The following is a 21,715-nucleotide window of genomic DNA, read 5'->3' as shown; positions in this document are numbered from 1 at the left end:
AGTTCAAGGCTCTTCCTCACTTTCTCTTCTAATAGATTTTGTATTTCTGCTTTTATGTTACTTTTCTTGAGTTTTTTTGTGAGGTAATAAATATGGAACTATTTGAATTTTTCTATATGTAGACATCCAATTAGGCCATTGGACATCTGTGTTCTGGAGATGCCATTCTGTTCTGGATTTTGTTGATCCTGTTTTTATGCTGGCCTTTATCCATCTGGTTGGCTCTGGCGTTGGCTGGTTGTTCCTGGCGTCCATTGGAGTTCTCAGGGGTGCAGGATGAGCCCTGGTCTGGAGGCTGGGTGTGCCTGGGGGGGCCCCCCTCAGATTGGTGTCTGACTGGTGGGTAGTTCTCAGGGAATTGTCCATTGCTCTCCACAGATGTAAGGATCCTCAGGAGCCGGGGAGCCCTCCTCTCACCAGGGGAGTTCCCAGAGTTAGCCTCGCCTCCACTGGCTTTCTTGCTCCAAGGTTAGTGAGCTCCAGCTACCTAGACTCTGTGCGAAGGCACTATGCTCACTGGGTGCAGCCATTTTGGAGAACTTGTGAGCTCAGAGTTCTGGCTGGTCTCCCTAGGGAGCTAGATCGCACTTTGGAACAGCAGCTGGGGCTGTTTCTGTGGATTACAGGCGTCAAGAAGCCTGAGAAAGAGCCACGTACGTGCATCCCATTACCAAGAGGGTATTAACTCATTGAAAGGGGAGAGTATGTGTGTGGCTAGGGGCTGAGTTTGCGCTCTTGTGAAAACTCAGGAACCATGCCTGGGATGATCCAGGTGCTGTGAGGTAGGAACTGCCTGTTCCCCACACTGTGAGCTCTCCTCTCAGTTGGGAAACATAGAACCTGGCGTTTCGGGGGGTCCATAGCACTACCTGCTGGTTGCTTTGCAGTTGCTGCTGTTCTGCTGGTCAGATAACTTGTATGATCAGTGCCACCATCTGGATCAAGCACTAGGGTTACAAACATTTTTTGCTAATGAATAAATGAAATCAGGTTCAACCACAGTATTAATCAGGGGAAGGAGGATCAAAGCTAAAAGGCATATTATCCAATACATTGAAAATAATTTCTAATATATAATAAGATTAGACACTAAAGATATGAGATAATCAGAACAGAGAAACAATTACTGGCATTCAAATGTTAGTAAAACAACAATGCATAAGTTATCTAATATCTAGTGTGTATTATTTTGGCTCATACACGTAAAATATCAAAAACACTGAAGAATATGAACTTTATTCAGACAAGGGGAAATGCACATAAGTAGACCATCATAGAAATAATTGTGCCTTCCTACCTAAACAATAATCATAGTACTAATGAAGAAATACATTACACTATTTCAAAATCTTTCAAATATCTTTTAGCCTTCAAAATTATTCTGAATTAAGAGTGAAAGAACTACAAATCTACATATCAATGCATGTAACAATTAGGATAATTAGTTTTAAATGGTGTAAGAAAACACAAAGATGATTCAAAGTGTTATTTTCATATACATATATTTAGTAGCAGCATAAGGAAACGAATTTCATTTTAATTAGCCATTGAATATTCATTGTTTTCTTTGGAACAAATTCAAAGATAACTTCACATTTTTTCTTTAATTCTATAACATTAATTTGTGGTTTTATAGGTGTGCCTGTTATGCATTATGTTTATTTTGATGGGTTTTTTGTATTAAATAATTTCCCTTAACCTAGATGACTTTTTTTCATGTACTTTTTACTCTAGCGATAAAGAAGTTATTACAATGGTCTCACTTGCCATGCATTATAAACATATTCGTGCTTATTCATATGATTACTTTATTTCATAGCTGCATGGAGCTGCCAACAAACCTCTTACTCACCACAGTGTTATGAAGCTAATTTCTGACCTCTTCTTTCGGTCAATACTATAAATTGTTTCCTTCTAGTCCATATATTTAGCTAACTATTCCTAACTACTCTGGGGTACACAGGGATTTTTAGATAATACATCAACTTCTAGGAATATATTTAATTATTTAGGGGTCTACATCAGATGGCAGAAAAGGAGCTCCTTGTATTTCTTAAAGTTCCCAATTTCGGAAGGAAATTTGAAGGCTGTAGACACGGTCATTCCCTGGAGACGATAGGATAAAAAAATAATATCCTCTCCCCAAATATGTCTATTTAATTTTATCTAAGTTTATATATATATATATATATATATATATATATATATATATACATATATATATATAAATGTATCTATACATGACCCAACTTCACTCCACCGAATGTATACTCACTTGTCTTTTCAGATTTTTGGCTACATTATTGGATCAGCTATGTCAGGTAAATCCTGTAGGGATTCAGACTCTACAGTGTAATACTTCAATTCGTGTGTATGCATTACTAAAGGCATTAGCATAATCAGTTTTCACTCGACACTTATCACAGTTATCATTTTGAGGTGAGGATAAAAAAGGAACCCTGATATTCTACACTCAGCAAATTGTAATTAAAATGGTAATAGATTGTTAATTATAAACACAGTTTGTACATTGGATTTCTAGAACTTAGGTGTTTTATCACTGAAAGTGCGTATACCCCGGGCCCAAAATGGCAATCTTCCCCATTGGTCTATATTGCCAATCTACCTCCAAGTCTCAAGAGAAAATAATCTGACATGTTAGTGCTTGAGGTGAGTTCAAAATGAAGGTAAAAGATAATATAAGTATTTTTCAATAAAAAAGTACTAGTATTTTTTTTGAGAGAAGTTCCAAAAGGCTTTCATAAAATGGATGTTCCTTGTCTCTCTAAAATCATTTAAAATATTGTTTCAACTGACAAATCCATTTTTTAAGCTACAAAATTTTCCCTTTGAATTGCTTTTTCATGGCAGCCAATAAATAAAGCAGGTTTTCTTTAATTACTGAGCCCTTGTAATAAAAGGAGTGTGATCAGAGAAAAAAAGGTTGTAGTTGTTTTATATTGTACTTTTCTCATGCTCTCTGTTTCCTGCTGTGATACAAAGGATTTTCTTTTGCTTGCCGAGAGTGGTATTTTGCTTTGGGCAAAAGGAAAAAAAGATCTCAGAACACCAGTGAGAAAAATGTTATTTCAACAAATTGCAACATCTCAGAAATTCACCATTTGTCACTATCATGCACTTGCAGCAGTGTGCACAGTCACAGTCATTCGGTTATAAAATATCTGTAATGTCTAGGTCCTAAAATATAGCCAAAGATGCATTATCAAGAACACCATGATTGTAAAAGAGAAAAACAATCTTTTAATGGAAAAAATCATAAGGATGTAAAACAATAATGATTAACACTTCTGATTTGAATCCCTTAGAAAATACTTGTCCTTTTTTAATCTTTGAAAGTTTAACTTTTCTTTGGTGTCACTCTTTTAAACCTTGCCCTTATTTAATTCTTTCCCTTATTCTTTAAAAATAATACCTCTATTCATGTGTGTGTGTGTGGTGGGCATGTGTGTGTATGTATGTGTGTGGTGTGTGTGTGGTATGTGTGTGTATGTATGTTTATGTAGTATGTCTGTGGTGTGTGTTTGTGTGTGTGGTGTGTGTGTGTGTATGTGTGTGTGTGGTATGTGCATGGTAGGCATGTATGTGTATGTGTGTGTGTGGTGGCCATGTGTGTGTTATGTGTATGTATGCTATGGCTCACATGTGGAGATCAAAGAACAACTTGTGGAAGTTGGTTCTCTTCATTCTTGATGTCGGTTCATGAAAACTGGATTCAGGTCAGTAGGCTTGGCAGAAAACTATCTTACCAATCAACTATGTTTCTCGCCTCTGTCTACTCAATATCTATATTTTTGATCTTTCCAAAATAATTTTGTCTCAAGTTCTCTTACTGTCATCCACCTCACCTAAGAAACTCCATGCTCTTGGTATTTATCTTGCCATTGCAAATAGTTTTACCATCCAGAAATTCAATTTGAAATATTCCATTTTCTTCCATCATTCTCACTCTCAAATTTAATTTTCTTTGAAACATAATTTTATGTTCTCTGTCATTAATTATATGGATATCTATTGTCTTCTCATGTCTGGTGCCAACTTTCACAGTCTAGATTTCAAAACTAATGTTATAAATATTCCTAGGTGTACACCCTCACTTTGTGCCACTGTCTTAACAAAGTCTTTTATATTTTGATTAAGAATGACTCTTAAATGTGCTTGGATTGTAAGTTTAGATGCTGTTGGCTTGTTGAGAATTCTTGACATCTGTGACCTCTGAGCAGATAAATAGGTCAATTCCGTAATGGAATCATAACAGGCATTATTAGAAGGTAATACATACTTAGAGATAACGATCAAATTGGCATTCTCTTTTTATTATGTTTACATCTCTCTCTTCCTCTGTCTCTGTCTCCCTCTCTCTCTCTCTCTTCCTCTGTCTCTGTCTCTGTCTCCCTCTCTCTCTCTCTCTTCCTCTGTCTCCGTCTCTCTCTCTCTCTCTCTTTCTCTCTCTCTCTCTCTCTCGTATGTGTGTATGTATGTGTTTGTATGAAACAATATATTAATAGATAATGCTATTAAATTTAATTTGTCATTTGTGTAAACATGATTTTGGGGTGACAGTTTTGTTTAACATAACCAATTAGGAGGCTTCTCCTCATAAGATCTTATTTCTCCCTCCACCTCTTAATTCCCTGGTTTGTTTGTTTTCTTTCTATTTTGCGTGTCTCTTGATATCAACATTGTTCAGTGTAGGCTTAGATTTTTCAAAAATCTACTTAACTTATGGGTTCTTAAACACTTTTACCTCCCTGACAACCCACCGACCTGACGTAGGAAAGGTCTGTAGGAAAGGAGGTTGTGAACCCCTTTAGAAATAGTTCCTTGGGGCCGGTCAGTCTTCATCATCACTATTCCATCAGACCATCAAATAGCAAACAACAGCAGTGGCTGCGGGACTTAACAGCAATGTCAAGACTCTGCCAAATCAGCATGAGTCAGCAGGAGCTGCAAGACTGAGCCTGAGGGCCGTGGGAAGGACTAAATAGAAACCCACAGACAGTGAGACAGCACTTTTGCATCTCTACGCTTTGCAATGGTTCACATTGCTTTGTCTTTTCCTTGGCTATGCTATGTGTATATGTACATTTTCATTGTTCTTTTATTACCATAAAGCTGAATAAATTAAAGCATCAACTATATACATCTATTCTATGTCACCACAGCCACTCATTTTCACCAGTTTGCTAAGAGTGACATTTTTCTTTCCATTTTCTCCTGTGTACAGACTCTATAACTGGAAGCCAAACACACAGATATAGCAAGCGTCTGTTTCTGTAGCAGTGCTCATTTCTTGTGGAGTTATCCTTGATGGTTGTTCCTGTTTCCCTGTCTCCTTTCCTATTCACAGTGTGACGTCTTCTGTGCATGAATTTAGCAAGAATTGTGTGCCCTGTCCTTTAGGTATAGCATTCTTATTACTTCAGAGAAACCACACATAAATTATTAATATTTTTCTTGTTTGCCACTCTTTTAAAAACAGAACACAACATTGTTCACGTAAAGAAACTATTCTTGTTTCTGTGGTAATACCAGTTACTGTATTTGAGCATCTGATTCATATTGTAGAAATGTGTCCTATGATAATGATTTAAGTGTTTTCAGTCCTTTAATTTCCTGACTGTATCTTTGCTTCCTTCCTATCTTTCTTACTCTATTGTGTTTCTCTTTCTAAAATTCCATTGAAGTTAAAATTACCAAGGTTACAAATGACATCCGTCTTGCTAAACCTAGGCTGGTTTTAGTGCGCATTGTATGCAATTGTGCCAATCATTTAAGTGAACACTGTAAATTGTGCACATATACTATCACTGAAGCCTTGATTTCCTTGGTTAATAGGTAGGCTTTTTCATCCTCATTATTATTTTCCACTTCCCAATATACTGGAATTTTTTAAAGTGCTGTTTATTCTCTCATAGTCACTCTGAAAAAGATCTAGTTTCTTGGCTTTAAATATAATTAATATTAGATAAAACACTACTTACTTATCAACATGTTTAATAGGAATGTGATAGACAGCAAGTTTGAAACCAACCTCTCACCTTTCACCTTGTGATCTATTTTATACATATATAAATTTATATTTATGTATAATATTATATGTTAATATTTTAAAAAATAAAATATAATTTCAACATTTCCTCCTTTTAATATTATTTCTTCTAATTCCTTATGCCTACTAGACATCTTCTGAAACCCGTGGCTTCTTCTTCTTCTTTGTAATTGCTTATTTATGTATGCAAAATATACTAATTCAACATAAGTCCATTTATTATTGCTGTGTTTATGATTGAAGCGATAAAAACTTCAATTAGATAGTAAACTGCAGGTTTCATTCCTGGGAGAGGCTAGTTCTCACTCTATCAATAGTCCTCATGTGCCTAGGGTGCTTCTTATAGTCACAGCCTGTAAGAATTCCCTCTTCCACATTGACTTGTCTTTTGGTACTGTCCTTGTTATGATTCTGATTAGACAGGCACATTGCTAACACCTCATGTTTGTAGCTTTCCTGGTATCTCAGGAAACACAATGTGCAGGCGGTTCCTGCTAGCTCTTACCAGCATCCTGCTCCTTATCCTCTAGTGTCATCTGAGCCTCAAGAACAGGAGTCAAGCTATAGATGGTTCAATTAGGTCCGCACACTGGTCGCTTGTATTTTTCTGTAATGCCCCGGGACATTCTTTACATATCACAGGTCTCTCTATTGGTGCAAAAACAAGTCTTCAGTACACTAAACCCAAAATTATGCTTCATAGTCATCTTACCAGCACATACTACTATCTTTTTTTTCAATAAATTTAAATTCCGTTTTTTAACTTTTCTAGCTATGTAACTTTAATAATTTTGAAATAGGCCTTTATGTAAATCAGGCAGGTGACAAATCACATATTTAGTTGGTTTATCTACCTTCCAACTATCCTGCCTCCACCTCATATGCACTGGAATATCACACACACACACACACACACACACACACACACACACACACACACACACACACCTATACTTTGTTTTATTCTATTCGTTGTCCAGAAATAACTTTTTTTTCACGTTAAGAATATTTTAAAAGATTTTAGTGGCCTCTTTCCCCGTCATTAGCTATGACTCTTTTAATTGGTCCCAACAATGCCGTAAGATCCTGACAACTTGTATGTCAAGGGTGGTTGCATTACTCACAAAATGTTATTTATTCCTGTTTTTCTTCAATATGAGTACTAATACCTACATCATAGAGTTTTAAAGATTATCTGAGTTAGTGATATTAAGGAAACAATATTTTTTACATACTCTGAGTAGTCAATAAGCATCTACCTCTGCTTCTTGCCTTTGGTCACAGACTTTTCATTTTCCATGTACCATTCACAAAGTCCCTTCATTTTTTTTTGTCTTTGTAATTGTTTATATATATGTATATAAGCTGTACCCTGCATTGCACTCTCTATAAGGTAATTTAATGATTAAAACCTTAATTTTCTGGCCATTCATAGGCCCCATAGTAGTCATTTAATGCCCGTCTTGTTATGTGACCTATCATTTTTAATGACTATATTAGGTAAGTCTTTCAGAATATATTAAAAGGCCTCTCCTTTCTATCAGCCCCTAAGTTATTGATGTTATTAGGTAACATAAGACTATTTCTCTATTTTTTAAACAGTTATTTCTTTACATTGCTATAATCCTTCCTGATACTTCTACCATTGTGCCTGATTCATGAGTTTCTCTGTTCTGTTACTATAGAAACTTCATGAAGCTGCTTTGTGCTTGGAACAGTTAATGTAGACTACCCTAAATATGTATTGCTGGGTGATTATCTCATATATTTTGCTTAAAAATAAAAAAAAATACTGCTCTACCTTTAGGCACTAGCTGTAGGTTTGTCTTACCAGAGTGCATAGATTCAAACTTTACCTTTGTTAAAAAGCTTCTATGACCATCTTGTTTAATGTTGACTTTAAAATCTCTGTGGTGTGAACAAAAATGGCTCTCATATCTTCATATGTTTGAATAATTGTTTCCCAATTGGTAGAATTGTTTGGGAAGAATTAGGAGGTACGGTTTTGCTTGAGGAGATGTGCCACTGAGAGATGGCTTTGGGCATTCAAAAGATGTTCTACATTCCTAGTATTCTGTTTCTTACTATTAACTGTGGATCAAAATATTAACTTTGAGCTATTCCTGAAAGACATGAACTCTCAGTGGTTCTTACCACCATGCCTTGGTTTCCTCATCATAGATTTCTATCACTTGAAATAAAAAATCCCAATTAAATAAAATGGTTTGGTTTTGTTTATAAATTCCTGTTGGCTGTAGTGTTTTGTCACAAAAACAGAAAAGTAACTAACAAACAACCCTATTGTAATTGTCTTCATTACTAATATTCTTAACCTCTTAACTTCAACAAAAATGTGTATAAGCCAGGAATACTGGCACATCCCTACAATCTCAGCAGTTGGGAGGCATAGGCAGGGTGGACCGCTGTAAGTTAAAAGCCAGCCTGATCTACAAAGTGAGCCCAGGCCACCCAAGGCTGGTCACAGAGAAACCCTGTCTCAAAAACAACAACAACAACAACAAAGAGTAATTTTAAATAAAATTTCTAACCCTAATACATTATTTAACATTAGGTCAAAATATAAATTATTCATTACAAGATAGAACTATAATAAACAAAGTATCTATTTAATAATAATCCAAATAATGTTTTTTTCAAAATTCGAGGCATTTGAATAATGAGGGCTACAATAAATATTCCTAAATGGAAGTTATTATTTTAAGTTATAAAATGTATTTATTTAGAAGCACTCAGAATGTCAACAAAACAGCCATAATATTTTTTCAATTACACAGTGGTATTCAGTTAATAGAACTACAATTATCTTCATATAAGCTGCATCACAGACAACTGAATATGGAAAACTAAAACAAAAAAAAAAGAAAAAGAAAAAAGAAAAAAACTCTACCATCCCCATCTATAACTAAATCCTGCTGTGCACTAACAAGAACCTGCTTTAAATTTCCATGCCGATTTACAACCCCCAGACTGTACCAGGCAAGGTCAGTGGCCATTGAAAATACCACCAGGACAGAGTTAGCTAAAGACACATTCCGTACTGTGTTACCTATTTAAAAAAAAAAAACCTACACTGTACAGTTTTAAAACAAATCTTACATAGCCTTACATTTATTTTTCTTTAAAAGGAGTGAGTTATTCACGGGGGTTAAATTCTTTATAAACAAAAAACAAAACAAAACTGTGTTAGAAGCAATATATTCATTATCATCTTCTTCCTTGTCTTCCTCTTCCTCCTCTTTATCTTCTGCTTCATCCTCCTCCTCCTCTTCCTTTTCCTTCTTTTTTTTGCTCTTCTGAGCCTTGATCACTCCCTTTATCACTGCATCAGGCTTTTAGTTAGCTTGATAGACAGGAAAATCCTTTCTGTACTTCTTCACCTTGGCGGCTTTCTTGTGGTAGGGCTTTTTGTCATCTGCAGCGGTGTTGTTCCACATCTCTCCTAGTTTCTTTGCAACATAGCCAAAGGAAAAGCCTGGGTGTTCTCCCTTAATTTAGGGGTGGTACTCAGAACAGAACAAGAAGAAAGCCAAAGGAGGCCTGAAGGAGAGATAAACCTCGTTTTTAGGATCCCAAGTATGGGATCAGAATGGTCTTGTGAGAGAACAGGTGATGTTAATCCACTCGAAGATCAACCACCTTGTACAGGAGCTTGATTGTTGCCGGCTCAAAAGATCCCATGAACAGACTCTGGGAGGAGATATATAAATGAGCCTAGAACTGGAGCTGGGCCTTTGGAGACATGGGATAGTTTTTGCTGTTCATCGCTACATCTCAAGACACTCCTAGAGAGAACTGCTCCAGGGAAGGCTTTGGGTGGGTGGGTGGGGTCTGCCTCATGCTGAGGTTCTGGGTTCTGGTTACTCCAGGTTCCAGCAGAAGAAATCCTGCTGAGTATGCCAGGAGAATCATTCTTTAATCCTCTTTTCCTATTGTTTTGGTTAGTTGCATTATAAGTAACTTATGCTTGGTTAATAGGTTGTAATAAATAATATTGGTTAAGAAAGTTGAGCCTACAGAGGCCTCTTGGGTGGGATGAGATCCTTGAACTTCTTTTTGGTCTCCCCTTTGGGGGGATGTAGGTTTTCATTTCTCTTTCATAGAGAGCCTTGTCAGCCTTTGCTGTGTCTTCAAATTTCCCTTTCTATAGCAGACATGGTCTTCCACCTCTCTGAGCACTTCTTGGAGGACTCTGAGAAATTGACAGAAGCATCCAATGTTTCTTCTTGTGCTCCTCTGGGCAGGTTTGCACAAAGAATGCATATGAAGACAATTTTGCCTCTCAGCTTCTTAGGATCTCCTTTGTTTACTTGATTTTCGTCCCTGAGGCTCAGAGTTGCCTGGCGCCCGTCCAGCTAGCCCTAGACCTGGGTCTGTCTCTATGGAGCTCACTGGACTGCAATCTAGATGGAAATTATTATAAAAATATAAGTTACTCAGTTTAAAAGTGATCTGAGATGATCACTTTTTTAAGATGATAAGACTATGTGGTCATATACATATGTGTGTGTATATATGTATATGTATTATGTATATTATATATGGCATTTGCTGTAAACAAATTAAATAAATTGGTTTTTAGGAATAAGGCAGACTTGAGGATTTAATCTACTCATTAAGCATTAAATTACCATAACGCAACTCTAACTATGGAAAGAAGAGTTGGAACCTAAAGAGATTCCATTTTCCTAGTTAGAAGTCAAATTCTGTCAGAGAATGTTCCAGAACAAAGGGGGGTGGGGGGAAGCACTCATCATGCTCACAAATCTTCACTATTGTTAATGACAATTAAAAAGAGTTCACATTTGAAAAGATACATGCTGAGTCTTCCAGTGGAAACGGACCTGGAAAGAAGTGATGCTTTCATATGTTAAGAAAATCTCAGTATAGGTTGATTGGGTAGATAAGCTGAAAGTAAGAGAACTGTTAACAAACTGTTCCATCCAAAAATACATCTATTATACACGTTGGTGGATTCTATTTATTTATTATTACTTTTTTACTATTTAATCTCCTGTTGTATTTTCTATCCACTTATTCTAAAAAACTATGGTTCCTCAGCACTATTTAAGTTTTTGTTTTCTTTCCTTGGTTCATCTTAAATTTAATAAAACTTTAAAAGGCAAGATGTATAAGGCTGAGTTATAACTTTAGAGATTCCTTCTTTAGAATAATAAAGCTTGATTCATTTGCATATTGGTTTGCATAGTATCTGATTCAGCATTCTGTATTCTCCAGGGAAAGTTATCCACCACAATGTGAATACATTTTCGATGGAATATTCTAATACTACAATGTTATTCATTCCATGTTACTGACCAGCAAGACTTTTTTACTTGGCCCAAATCCCTTCAAGCTTCCTTCTCTGTACTGAACAATGATGCTGAGTTCTGCTTCTCCCTCTTATTTTAAACTTAGCAAGAATCATACTGAGTCACTGGATAGAAAGTATCTGGGCCCAGGGGTCCTGCTCAAACTATGGCACCAGCCAAGGACAATACATGCAGTAAACTTCGAACCCCTACCCAGATTTTGCCAATGGACAGGACATTCTTCACAGTTGAGTGGAGAGTGGGGTTGACTTTCACACAAACTCTGGTGCCCCATATTTGACCACGTTCCTTGGATGGGGAGGCCTGGTGGCACTCAGAGGAAGGATAGCAGGCTACCAAGAAGAGACTTGATACCTATGAGCGTATACAGGGGGAGGAGGTCCCTCTCAGTTACAGTCATAGGGGAGGGGAGTTAGGGGAAAATGGGAGGGAGGGAGGAATGGGAGGATACAAGGGATGGGATAACCATTGAGATGTAATATGAATAAATTAATAAAATATATAAAATATATATTTTTTAAATTTTTTATTAATTTATTCTTGTTATATCTCAATGGTTATCCCATCCCTTGTATCCTCCCATTCTTCCCTCCCTCCCATTTTCCCCTTATTCTCCTCCCCTATGACTGTTCCTGAGGGGGATTTCCTCCCTAAAATATATTTTAAAAATAAACAAACAAATAAAGAAAGTATCTTACCACTGGCTTTAGAAGCTTAGCCTTCTGCAACAAGTCGTATCTCCACAATTTAGCCAAAAATTAATTGTCTCAATGAGTTTCCACTCACCAGATCTCTAAATTTATGCTTTACCTATAAATCCTTCCTCTTCTTTATAGCTGTGGTAGGCTGGATGGTTCTGAGTTTACTTCATAATCTACTTGTGAAATCTCCCTTTGAATAAATTCCATGTTACTGACTTAACAGATATAATAAATACCTTGTTATTTGTTATTCCTTTGGACTCTTAAGCCTGAGAATGAATTAGGGCAATTTTTATTAAGAAGCCTCACATTTACCTGATGACCTAGAAACTGGAGTCCCAAGAGCAGAGTCTGTTTACTTTGTCACTACTTTAAGAAGTATTCTTCTTTATTGGACATGTAATAAAAGCAGAAATTCAAAGACATTAAAAAAAAGCTCATCTTCTGTGTATAACCTCTGTGTATAAGAAGATATGTTAATAAATTCAGTTTATTTCTCTTAATAAATGTCTTATTTGTTTCCCATAATTTTTCCTGCAATAACTCTCCTCTTTAAATTTCTCTTTCATTTCTCATTATTCTGCACTGATCAGATGCACATTTCCAAAATAATGAGGACTAATCTTCAGAAGGATAGAGCCTACAGAGCTACCTTAACCTACTTTTCCTGAAATCTGATTGACTGTTTCCCTACTATGAAGGGAATTTATTAAATTCCTACCTACTTTTTCCACAGTAGAATTTTCTTTCAGGCACAACTTTTGTCTGACACTTAATGTCAAGGCCCATGCTAGTGCTGCTCTGGCTTACATCCTTTCAGAGTACCTTTTCCTAGAGTGCTGATTGATAAGACACAGTTTTCTAGTCTGTAGTACATTCCCTCAAGTCTGCATCACCTCAGATGCTGACTTCTTTGGACATATCTTGGAGTGTGGCCATAGCTAAGGAAGTTCTGATGAAGGAGCAGGAAAAATGATTGGCAACAGTTCTGTGGTATGTCGTAACCATGGGCATTCAAATAACTCACCTGTCAGATCACTACGGAAAATGACAAGTTTATTGAATTTGCTTCAAGGGACAGTAGTCAAGGGCAGTAGCACAAGAATCACTCACCTAAGCTGGATCCTGACAGGTTTTATTTGGAGTTCTCATCGTTTTGGTTTGTGCTTTCTCTGTGAGTTTTCAGCAGTGGAAGGAGGACAGTCTTCATTGGGTGATGGTTGACTCTGGGTATTCACTGCGCTTACAAGGCAAGAGCTCTTTGATGTTAGAAAATCAAGGGGTCAGCCCATTCAGCCATCAGGCTTCCATTCCTCTTTTCCCCAGGAAAGAGCTGCTGGGATTTAGTGGTGGTTGTTTGTTTCTTTCTTTCCTTTATTTTTCCAATATATATTATTTCTTACCTTAAAAAATATCATAGCTATATGTGTATCTGTGATTACACATCCTGTGTCTACAGTGTAGCTGGACGTGAGACCAGAGTGTTTTGTCTTCTAGACCTGGAATTATTGCCAGATGTGAACTGCCTGATATAGGTGAAAGGATACAACTCTTGAACAGCCATACTGCTTTGAACTGCTAAGCTACCTCTCCAGGCCCAGCAGTTTTCTTTCATAATAGTATTAAGAATAGCTCCTGTGGGGACTGCAGAGATAGCTCAGTGGTTAAGAGCACTGACTATTCTTCCAGAGGGACTTCCTGAGTTCAAGTCCCAGCAACCACATGGTGGCTAACAAGTATCTGTAATGTGATCTGACGCCCTTTTCTGGCCTGAGGGTTCATTTGCAGACAGAGCACTGTATACATAATAATAATTAAATAGACATTTAAAAAAAAAAAAAAAGAACGGCTCCTGGATGAGGCTGTTATTGTGGGACTTATCTGGTAAGGGCCTGATTCCTTTTGTTTTCTCAATTATGTCCTATTCACCACTGTTGTTCTAAATGCGCTCAACCATTAGCCCTCTCTCCAGCACTTAGTCCCATTTTATACCTCTGTCCAGAAGAAGGCAGGATAGCTGCTCACTGCAGATATTGTCTGCATCCTTGTGCTACAAGAATGTTCTGTGAGGACAAAGAGCAATCCATCTAGTCTGAGAGGCAGAGAGTGTGTGCTTAGATCCTGGTACATAGATTTTATAATGATTTCATCAGGACGGCTGATTTCGCATTTATAAGATGTTTCCTAATTCTTTGTCTCTAAGGCCCCTTTAGTGTCCTCTAAGCAAGATGTCCAATGAGTGACTGATTTAAAAATCCATGCTTGTCATGGACTCAGAGATTCACCATTCTTTAAAATGCTAAATACATTTTCAATCTGTTCCTATGATCAACAGAAATTTTAACATTGCATCTGTCTTTGGGAGCAATTGCATTATTGTTAGCTTACTTAATAAAAATGCAAAACTATAAACTTTTAAATGTTTTCAAGATGCTTTAAAATTATCATTCGCTTCATGTCTTTGCATTTAACAGGATCACAGAAGACACTTTAGCAGACCATGTTTAGGAATTATAATCAGGTGTTTTGAATGATATCCAAGTACAAAATAAAGTCACATGCGCTGAGGCAATGGGTTTTTTTCTTTGTTAAAAAAAAACTTGAGAATTTTAGTAAGAATTTGTGACAGACTAAACAATAAATTTCTAAAAATTACATTATTGAAAATGGAATTAATTATCTCTGAATATCATTTAACTAAATATCTGAAGTTCAAATCTACTACAGTGTTGCAACTTTTATTATATGCCATTTGTGAGTACAAACTAAAAACATTTGAAAAGCTGAAAGGCAGTAATTTTGGACTGGGATTTGAGTATTTGTTTCATTGAATTTGTATATTCTTTGTGAAGTGGTAGCAGCAATGTGTTTTAGCACTGCCACCAATAATGCCAGGAAGATTTTCCTTTAGAGATCCTCCTTCAGGAACAGCAGCTTTTTTTTTTTTTTTTTTTAAGATTCCACTGGAATGCCAGTGATGTGGTGTGTGTGTGTGTGTGTGTGTGTGTGTGTGTGTGTGTGTGTGTGTGTGTTCCATAAAAACAGAAAGTTTATAATGAAAATAAATATGGTAACTTCTTAAGTAGTTTGTTGGAAACATTCTATATAAGGATGTGAGTTTCTCAAGAGAGAATAATGTTTGATGCCTTACAGTGACTGTATATAAATTTAATAAAGTTTAAAAACTAAGTATGTTATGGGCTCATTTATTTATTTTTCTTATCAGAGGAATTTATTTCTGTAAAGGAAATTTTCAGGCAGTTTTATGAGGTGTAGTGTTTATATTCAGGTGTCATAAAAGAGAAGAGCTAGCCACACTTAACTTTCCACAAAGCCTTCTGGATTAAACATAGTCTGTTGTTTGCAATCTTTTGTTTGAGATGTCTTTAGGAAGACAAGCACTATCTGTGTGAGGACCATAGGTTTTTATTAGTTCTGTTGACGCTTCTGACTCCTGCCAGGAGCAGGACTGAAGGACTTCTCTGCTTCTCTCCTTCACTCTCCCTGTCCATCTAATGTAGTCAGAGTTTTGGTTTCTTTAAAAACTCAATTATGTTGGGTAAACATGTGTTGGTTTAATCCCAGGTGTGAGATATGGTACTGCCTCAGAATGTCCACAGCAGCAGACTGTTTGCCTCGTGCTGGCTACGACAGGGGGCATGATTTGTTCCAGCTGAAGAGAGTTTAATTCTGAGAACTCGTGAGAGGTTATAAATGACAGAACCCTAGAGCACCTGTGATGGCTGCTGCTGTTCCTGCTGCTGCCAACGTCCTCTCTGCTGCTGCTGCTCCATCATGCTGCCACCACCCTCCCCACCCCACCCCACCCACCCCCGCTCCTGGTGGTGGTTCATCCTGCTGCTACCTTTGCTGGTGCTGTTTTTCTGGACTGCTGGATATCCTGACTACAAAGGTTGGACTTCCTCCAAGGAACTACACCTCCAAATAGCAAGAAGTAGTCTAAAGAGACATTGCTGACCCCTTCCCCTCTAACCTTTCTCTCCTACCTAGTGCTAGGGACTAGAAGAGATTAGGGTAGATAAGGGTTAGAAGGGAGGTAGAGGTATAAGAATCCCTATAAATTAGATTTTAAAAAAATATGACAACAGTCTAATGTGTCTCACTTTGATCGGAATGCTCATGTGAAAAGCAGAAAAGCATGCTTGATCAACATTTGGAATAGCAAAATCTTTATTGCATACAGCATGTTCTATTAAAAGCACACATTAAAAGGTAATGTTTCGGAACAGGAGTCTTGGTTCACTGCATGCATTGTCCTTGGTTGGTGCAACAGTTTGTGCAGGCCCCCTGTGTCCAGATCCATTGGCCTTGATGGGCACCTACTGGACAGCCCGTTGTTCACGGATGTTAGGAGAGCAGGGCCTGACTCTGAAGTGAGCTCTGGCGGCCATCATTTGATCAGTTCCCCTTGGTAGGGTGGTCTGGATGCATACAGAGGAAGGGGAAGGAGGCTAGCCAGCTAAGAACTGATAGGTTATGGTCATATGGTGGGGAGGAGGTCCCCTTCTTTCTGAGGTCTAGGGGACATGAATAAGGCTGAAGAGGATGGAAAAGAGATGAAACCAGCCAGGGGATTTAAGCTGAAAAAGTTATCATAATTTTTAATAAAAAATAAATTTAAAAAGAAAAGAAAAAGAAAAAAGATAACATTTCTGAAACAGCATATTCCTTCTTTTGGGGGTGCTTGTGTCCTGACTGTTGATGTCATTTTAAAATGCCAGTATTGGTATGTTTTTTTTGTTTTGTTTTGTTTTTGTTTTTTAACATTTGCAACTTAAGGTCAGTGTGCATAAATAATTGGGTATTAACCAATTGAAAATCATTTTAGCTACTAACATTGAAAGAGATAAATCAGTAGCACATGAAGAGTGTAGCCAAGTTTAATGTTTTTCAGAAAATGAGTCATCTCTCAGATTTGTCTCTATTGTAATGTCAGACAGCTAAAACTTCAAAATGCCTTCTATACAACTGAACTCTAAGCAATTAAGCAATTAAGTCTTGAATGGCCTCAGAAAAGAATTTCATGTAGGAGTTATCGGTCCCTAAGGCCAAAGTGTTAAATAATATCACTAATTTTGTTTACATTTATTACAAATTACATGGAAGAACTACTGGGAGATGGGAGTTTGATGAGGTTCATTATTTCAAAGGTTCTGTATAAATGTACTTGCACTCAAAGTGAGTGTGTTCATGCTGAGAAACATAAGTGCATGCCACAGCAAAAACAAAATTATTAGGGTACATTGTCAGATTTTTTTGATAAGCAAATAATTTGAAGTTGTCATATTTGACAAATAATGACATATGCAATATTTTTTTAAACTACAAAACAAAGTAGGCATAGATGAAAAGCAATGATAAGGCAGTAAATATCCTACCAAAGTTTTAAAAATTGGCTTTGTTTTTATCATGCTGCTTCTACTCAGTGCTGCAGAGTCCACCATCCATCTCTGTGTTTATGAAAAGTCAAGAAGGTCAATGAACTCCTAGTGCTCATCACTGTTTGCTATAAATATGTTAGTTATCCTCAAACCAAATATCAGTGGGTAGTTTGCACCATTTAGAAATGGAGGGTTTATGAGCTGTAACCTTTCTCTCTGCTGACTACTTTTCTAAGTGCTAGAAGTCGTGACTAAGGTTACTTAGGGTGAAAGGCATCAATAGTTTAGCCAAATGTGAATCTTCAGAATTACAAATTCAACTGGACAGGTTGAGATTTGCCTACATTTACGATAATGTTACATATTAGGAGGTCACTAGTCACTGTCTTTAGAGACTTAAGACCTGCTTCATTGGAGAGAATCCATGCCTGGTACAACAATCCAAATTAACAATGCCTGTCCTGCAGGAAATAAAAGACCCAAAGTGCGTGCGTGTGTGTGTGTGTGTGTGTGTGTGTGTGTGTGTGTGTGTGTGTGTGTATGTGTGTGTGTGTGTGTGTGTGTGTGTGTGTGTGTGTGTGTGTGTGTGTATTCCTCCAAACAAAAGTTACTCTTAGATCTACAGTAAGGCCTATTAGGTGCATGACAGTGAAGACGAAGACTCACTGGCAGGAAGGGGGAAATTAAGAGACTGTAGAGGGTAAATGTAATGGATATACCTTAGAAAGCTGGGAAGAAACAAATTTGATCAACAATCATTACTGGTCCATTTATGTATTCCCACAAATGTAAACTGTGAGGAAAATTCAGGAGTGATAACTGTCTATCTCTGATTAAATTTTGTTGCTTTATTTACAATGATAATTTTGTTCTTATAATTCTGAATGTGAATGTCCTTTGAGTGTTGATGTTATAGAAACAATATGCCTTCTACACATTTATAGGTTAGTAAGGTATGAAGTGCTTTAAAAATAGCATACATCCAAAATAAGGGTGCTGTTATCCTTATATCTCTTCCAGGATCTGGCCCCTAGTTGCACTTTAGGCAATTTCAACAGAGCTAAGAGACTGCAAGTCTAGGCACTTGGGCAGAAGAGAAGTTTACACAGCAAAGATGTTGCTGGAATCTTTCTTCTTCCTCCTCCTACTTCTCCTCCTCTTTATTCTTTTGTATTTTTGTATACTTAAGTTTTTTCTCTTATTAAAAATGGATTTTTTCTCACATAATATATCCTGATTATGAATTACCTTCCATCTGTTCCTCTCAATTTCTTCCCATCTCCCACACAATCCATATTCTCTCTCTTTTTGCCTCTCATTAGAAAACAACCAGGCATCTAAAGAATATTGATTTATTTTAAAATAAAATATAAGATAAAAGAAATACATTGGAATAGAATAAAAGACAAAAAGAAGGAAAAGGCTGTAAGAAAAGCACAATTAATAGACCCACTCATTCATCTTATAAAAACATAAAACTGGAAATGATAATATATACTCAAAGGATAAAAGAGAGAGAAATTAAAAAATAAAATATTTCTTAAGTACACCATTGTTGTTTGGTGGTGTCTTCGTCAACTAGTTTTTACCTGGGCTTGTCCTGCCACCAAGCATTTTGAGGATTTCTTTCTTTCTTCCTTCCTTTCTTTCTTTGTTGTTTTTTGTTTGTTTGTTTGTTTGTTTGTTTGTTTTGTTTTTTGTTTTTTGGATTTTTCTTTGTTTTCTTTTATTTTTATTCTTTTTTTTTTTTTTTTTTTTTTTGAGTGTTCAAGACAGGGTTTCTTAGAGTAGCCCTGGATATCTTGGACTCACTTTGTAGATCAGTCTGGCCTCTGACTCACAGATCTCTGCCTGCCTTTGCCTCCTTGAATGCTGGGATTACTCTGCTTGGTTTTGTGCTTTTCTTGATAAGAGCACAGAGAGAGTTAATGGAAGGCTAGAATTCATTTAGGGTTGTGATCTTCTAAGGTCTTCTTGATCAGTGGTTCTCAACATGTGAGTCATGACCCCAAAAGACACAGGAAAACACAGGTTTTGCATTAAAATTCATAACAGTAGCAAAATAACAACATGAGGAATTGTATTAAAGGAAGCAGCATTAGAAACATTGAGAACCACTGTCTTAAGCTGTCCATTAAAGATAGGTTATTTTATAAGGAGGTGTCCCAGGAATACCTGATTTTAAGACAGAGTTATCTTCTATTTTTTTAAATTTTATTTTTTTTATTAATTTATTCTTGTTACATCTCAATGGTTATCCCATCCTTTGTATCCTCCCCTTCTTCCCTCCCTCCCATTTTCCCCTTATTCCACTCCCCTATGACTGTTCCTGAGGGGGATTACCTCCCCTTGTATATGCTCATAGGGTATCAAGTCTCTTCTTGGTAACCTGCTGTCCTTCCTCTGAGTGCCACCAGGTCTCCCCGTCCAGGGCACATGGTCAAAGGTGAGGCACCAGAGTACGTGAGAAAGTCATATCCCACTCTCCACTCAACTGTGGAGAATGTTCTGACCATTGGCTAGATCTGGGTAGGGGTTTAAAGTTTACCGCCTGTATTGTCCTTGGCTGGTGCCTTAGTTTGAGCAGGACCCCTGGGCCCAAATCTGCCTATCTTCTTTTTTTAAAAGAATGACGCATAATTGGAAGTCAATCCTGGTGAAAAAAAAATCAGTAACATATGCTCAACAATGCTTATCTTCAATAATGATACAGAATTTTCTTTTTCACAGCTTCTTTCATGCCTGATTAGAACAGTATTTATCTAGAATATACTGTCATTGTTTTTATTATGAAATATGTAGAAAGTATTATAATACCAGTTCTTATATCAAGTTGGTTCATTAATTTAACTTAATATTTCCTAAGCATTATTAATAAATCCTCTGAAGCACTGATTGTTTACTTTGTTTCCTGCGTCACCGTGAGAAAGCTATAAAGAACAATAATGAACGTGCAAAGCCAATCATGAAGAAGAACAACAAAATCATCTTCTTTTTAAGGGACAATATTCTAATTTGGAGAAAGTAACTGCCCAGCACTGTTCTGCTTGTTGCCCTTGTGTGTCCACCCCACTTCCATCGTCTCCACTTGGCCCTGCTATTGCCCAGCTCAGTGAAGTGTCACTGCACACCCTGTGACAACTTCGCAAAGACTCCCTGCCTCCACTTTTCATCTCCCTTCCAACCATTTACCACATAGGTGCTCAATACCCAGTGTCCAGTAGACAAGTGATCACACACTTGCGTTTCTATAAAAGCAAGACTTCCCAAACCCTCCTATTTCATGTTTCCTACATTTACTTCCTATAACATTTCATAAGATCCTATAATCACAATTCTCAGAGATCATCATAATCCCTGGTTGTGGCATAAAGCTCTGTATTTCTTCTGGAAAAATTCACTTCTGGAAAAATCTGGAAATTTTCATTTTCTCTTACACTCAGATCCAACTTTTGGCCTATAGGAATGCTCTCTGGTCATTTTAAAAACACAGTTAAAGTTATGAGTCTCTATGAGCTTCAGTTTACATCATCTATGTCTGCTTCTGTCATTTCCGTGGAACTTTAGTGGTCTGATTTTAAGATGAGCTGGTATAGAGCAGGAAATACTTACCTTTATATTGAACGACACTTGAAATTTCTCTTTCAGAACATACTGCCATTACTTTTTGTTGAAATATGTAGAAGGTGCTATGTTACCAGCTCTTATATAAAGTCAATTGATTTTTTTTCTCAATGGAATTTTGAACCCTTGTTGTCCATAAAGAGAGACAATGTTATGAATGAATGCTGTACGAAGATAAATGCTTTTTTGCCATGATATTGGCTTGTTGACAGTTAAGGTTTGTCTAACAGTAATTCTAACACGTCGGTATCTTCATGATCATCGGAATTTCAGATGTCACACAGAGGACAAAATATGCAAGGCATGTAAACTGGAAAATACTTTTCAAAATTGCAATCTTCTGCCTACTGTCGTGTAACCATTTCCCTTGTCAAGGGTTCCTTGCAAATTTACCTAACGTTAATTAGATTATGAACTATAAAAAGACACCGTAGTCTAGGCAAGGAGTCTATCACTCAGTCCCACCCTCAGTTCTGTCTTTGAAAGTTTAAGCTGTTATATGTAACAGTTTTTTTTTCTAATGTGTCCTTTAGATAGGTCTTGTCGTTCTCAAGTTTGATGCAATAA

General features: G+C 36.9%; 1 pseudogene across 1 annotated transcript; it reads right to left on the bottom strand.

Moving 5' to 3' along the window:
* Nucleotides 1-714: 714 nt before the first annotated feature.
* On the bottom strand, nt 715-21,185 carry LOC311606435 (high mobility group protein B1-like; annotated as a pseudogene). Its single transcript has 5 exons — nt 21,137-21,185; nt 16,247-16,332; nt 10,106-10,367; nt 9,271-9,628; nt 715-969 (listed from the first exon to the last, which is right to left on the bottom strand). The product of its transcript is annotated as a high mobility group protein B1-like (transcript).
* Between the last annotated feature and the right edge of the window lie 530 nt (nt 21,186-21,715).

The sequence above is a fragment of the Acomys minous genome, assembly GCF_964271855.1.
Source record: "Acomys minous genome assembly, chromosome: 10".
Classification (NCBI taxonomy): domain Eukaryota; kingdom Metazoa; phylum Chordata; class Mammalia; order Rodentia; family Muridae; genus Acomys; species Acomys minous.
Note: the sequence above shows the minus strand (reverse complement) of the source record. Positions and strands in the feature narration are given on the sequence as shown.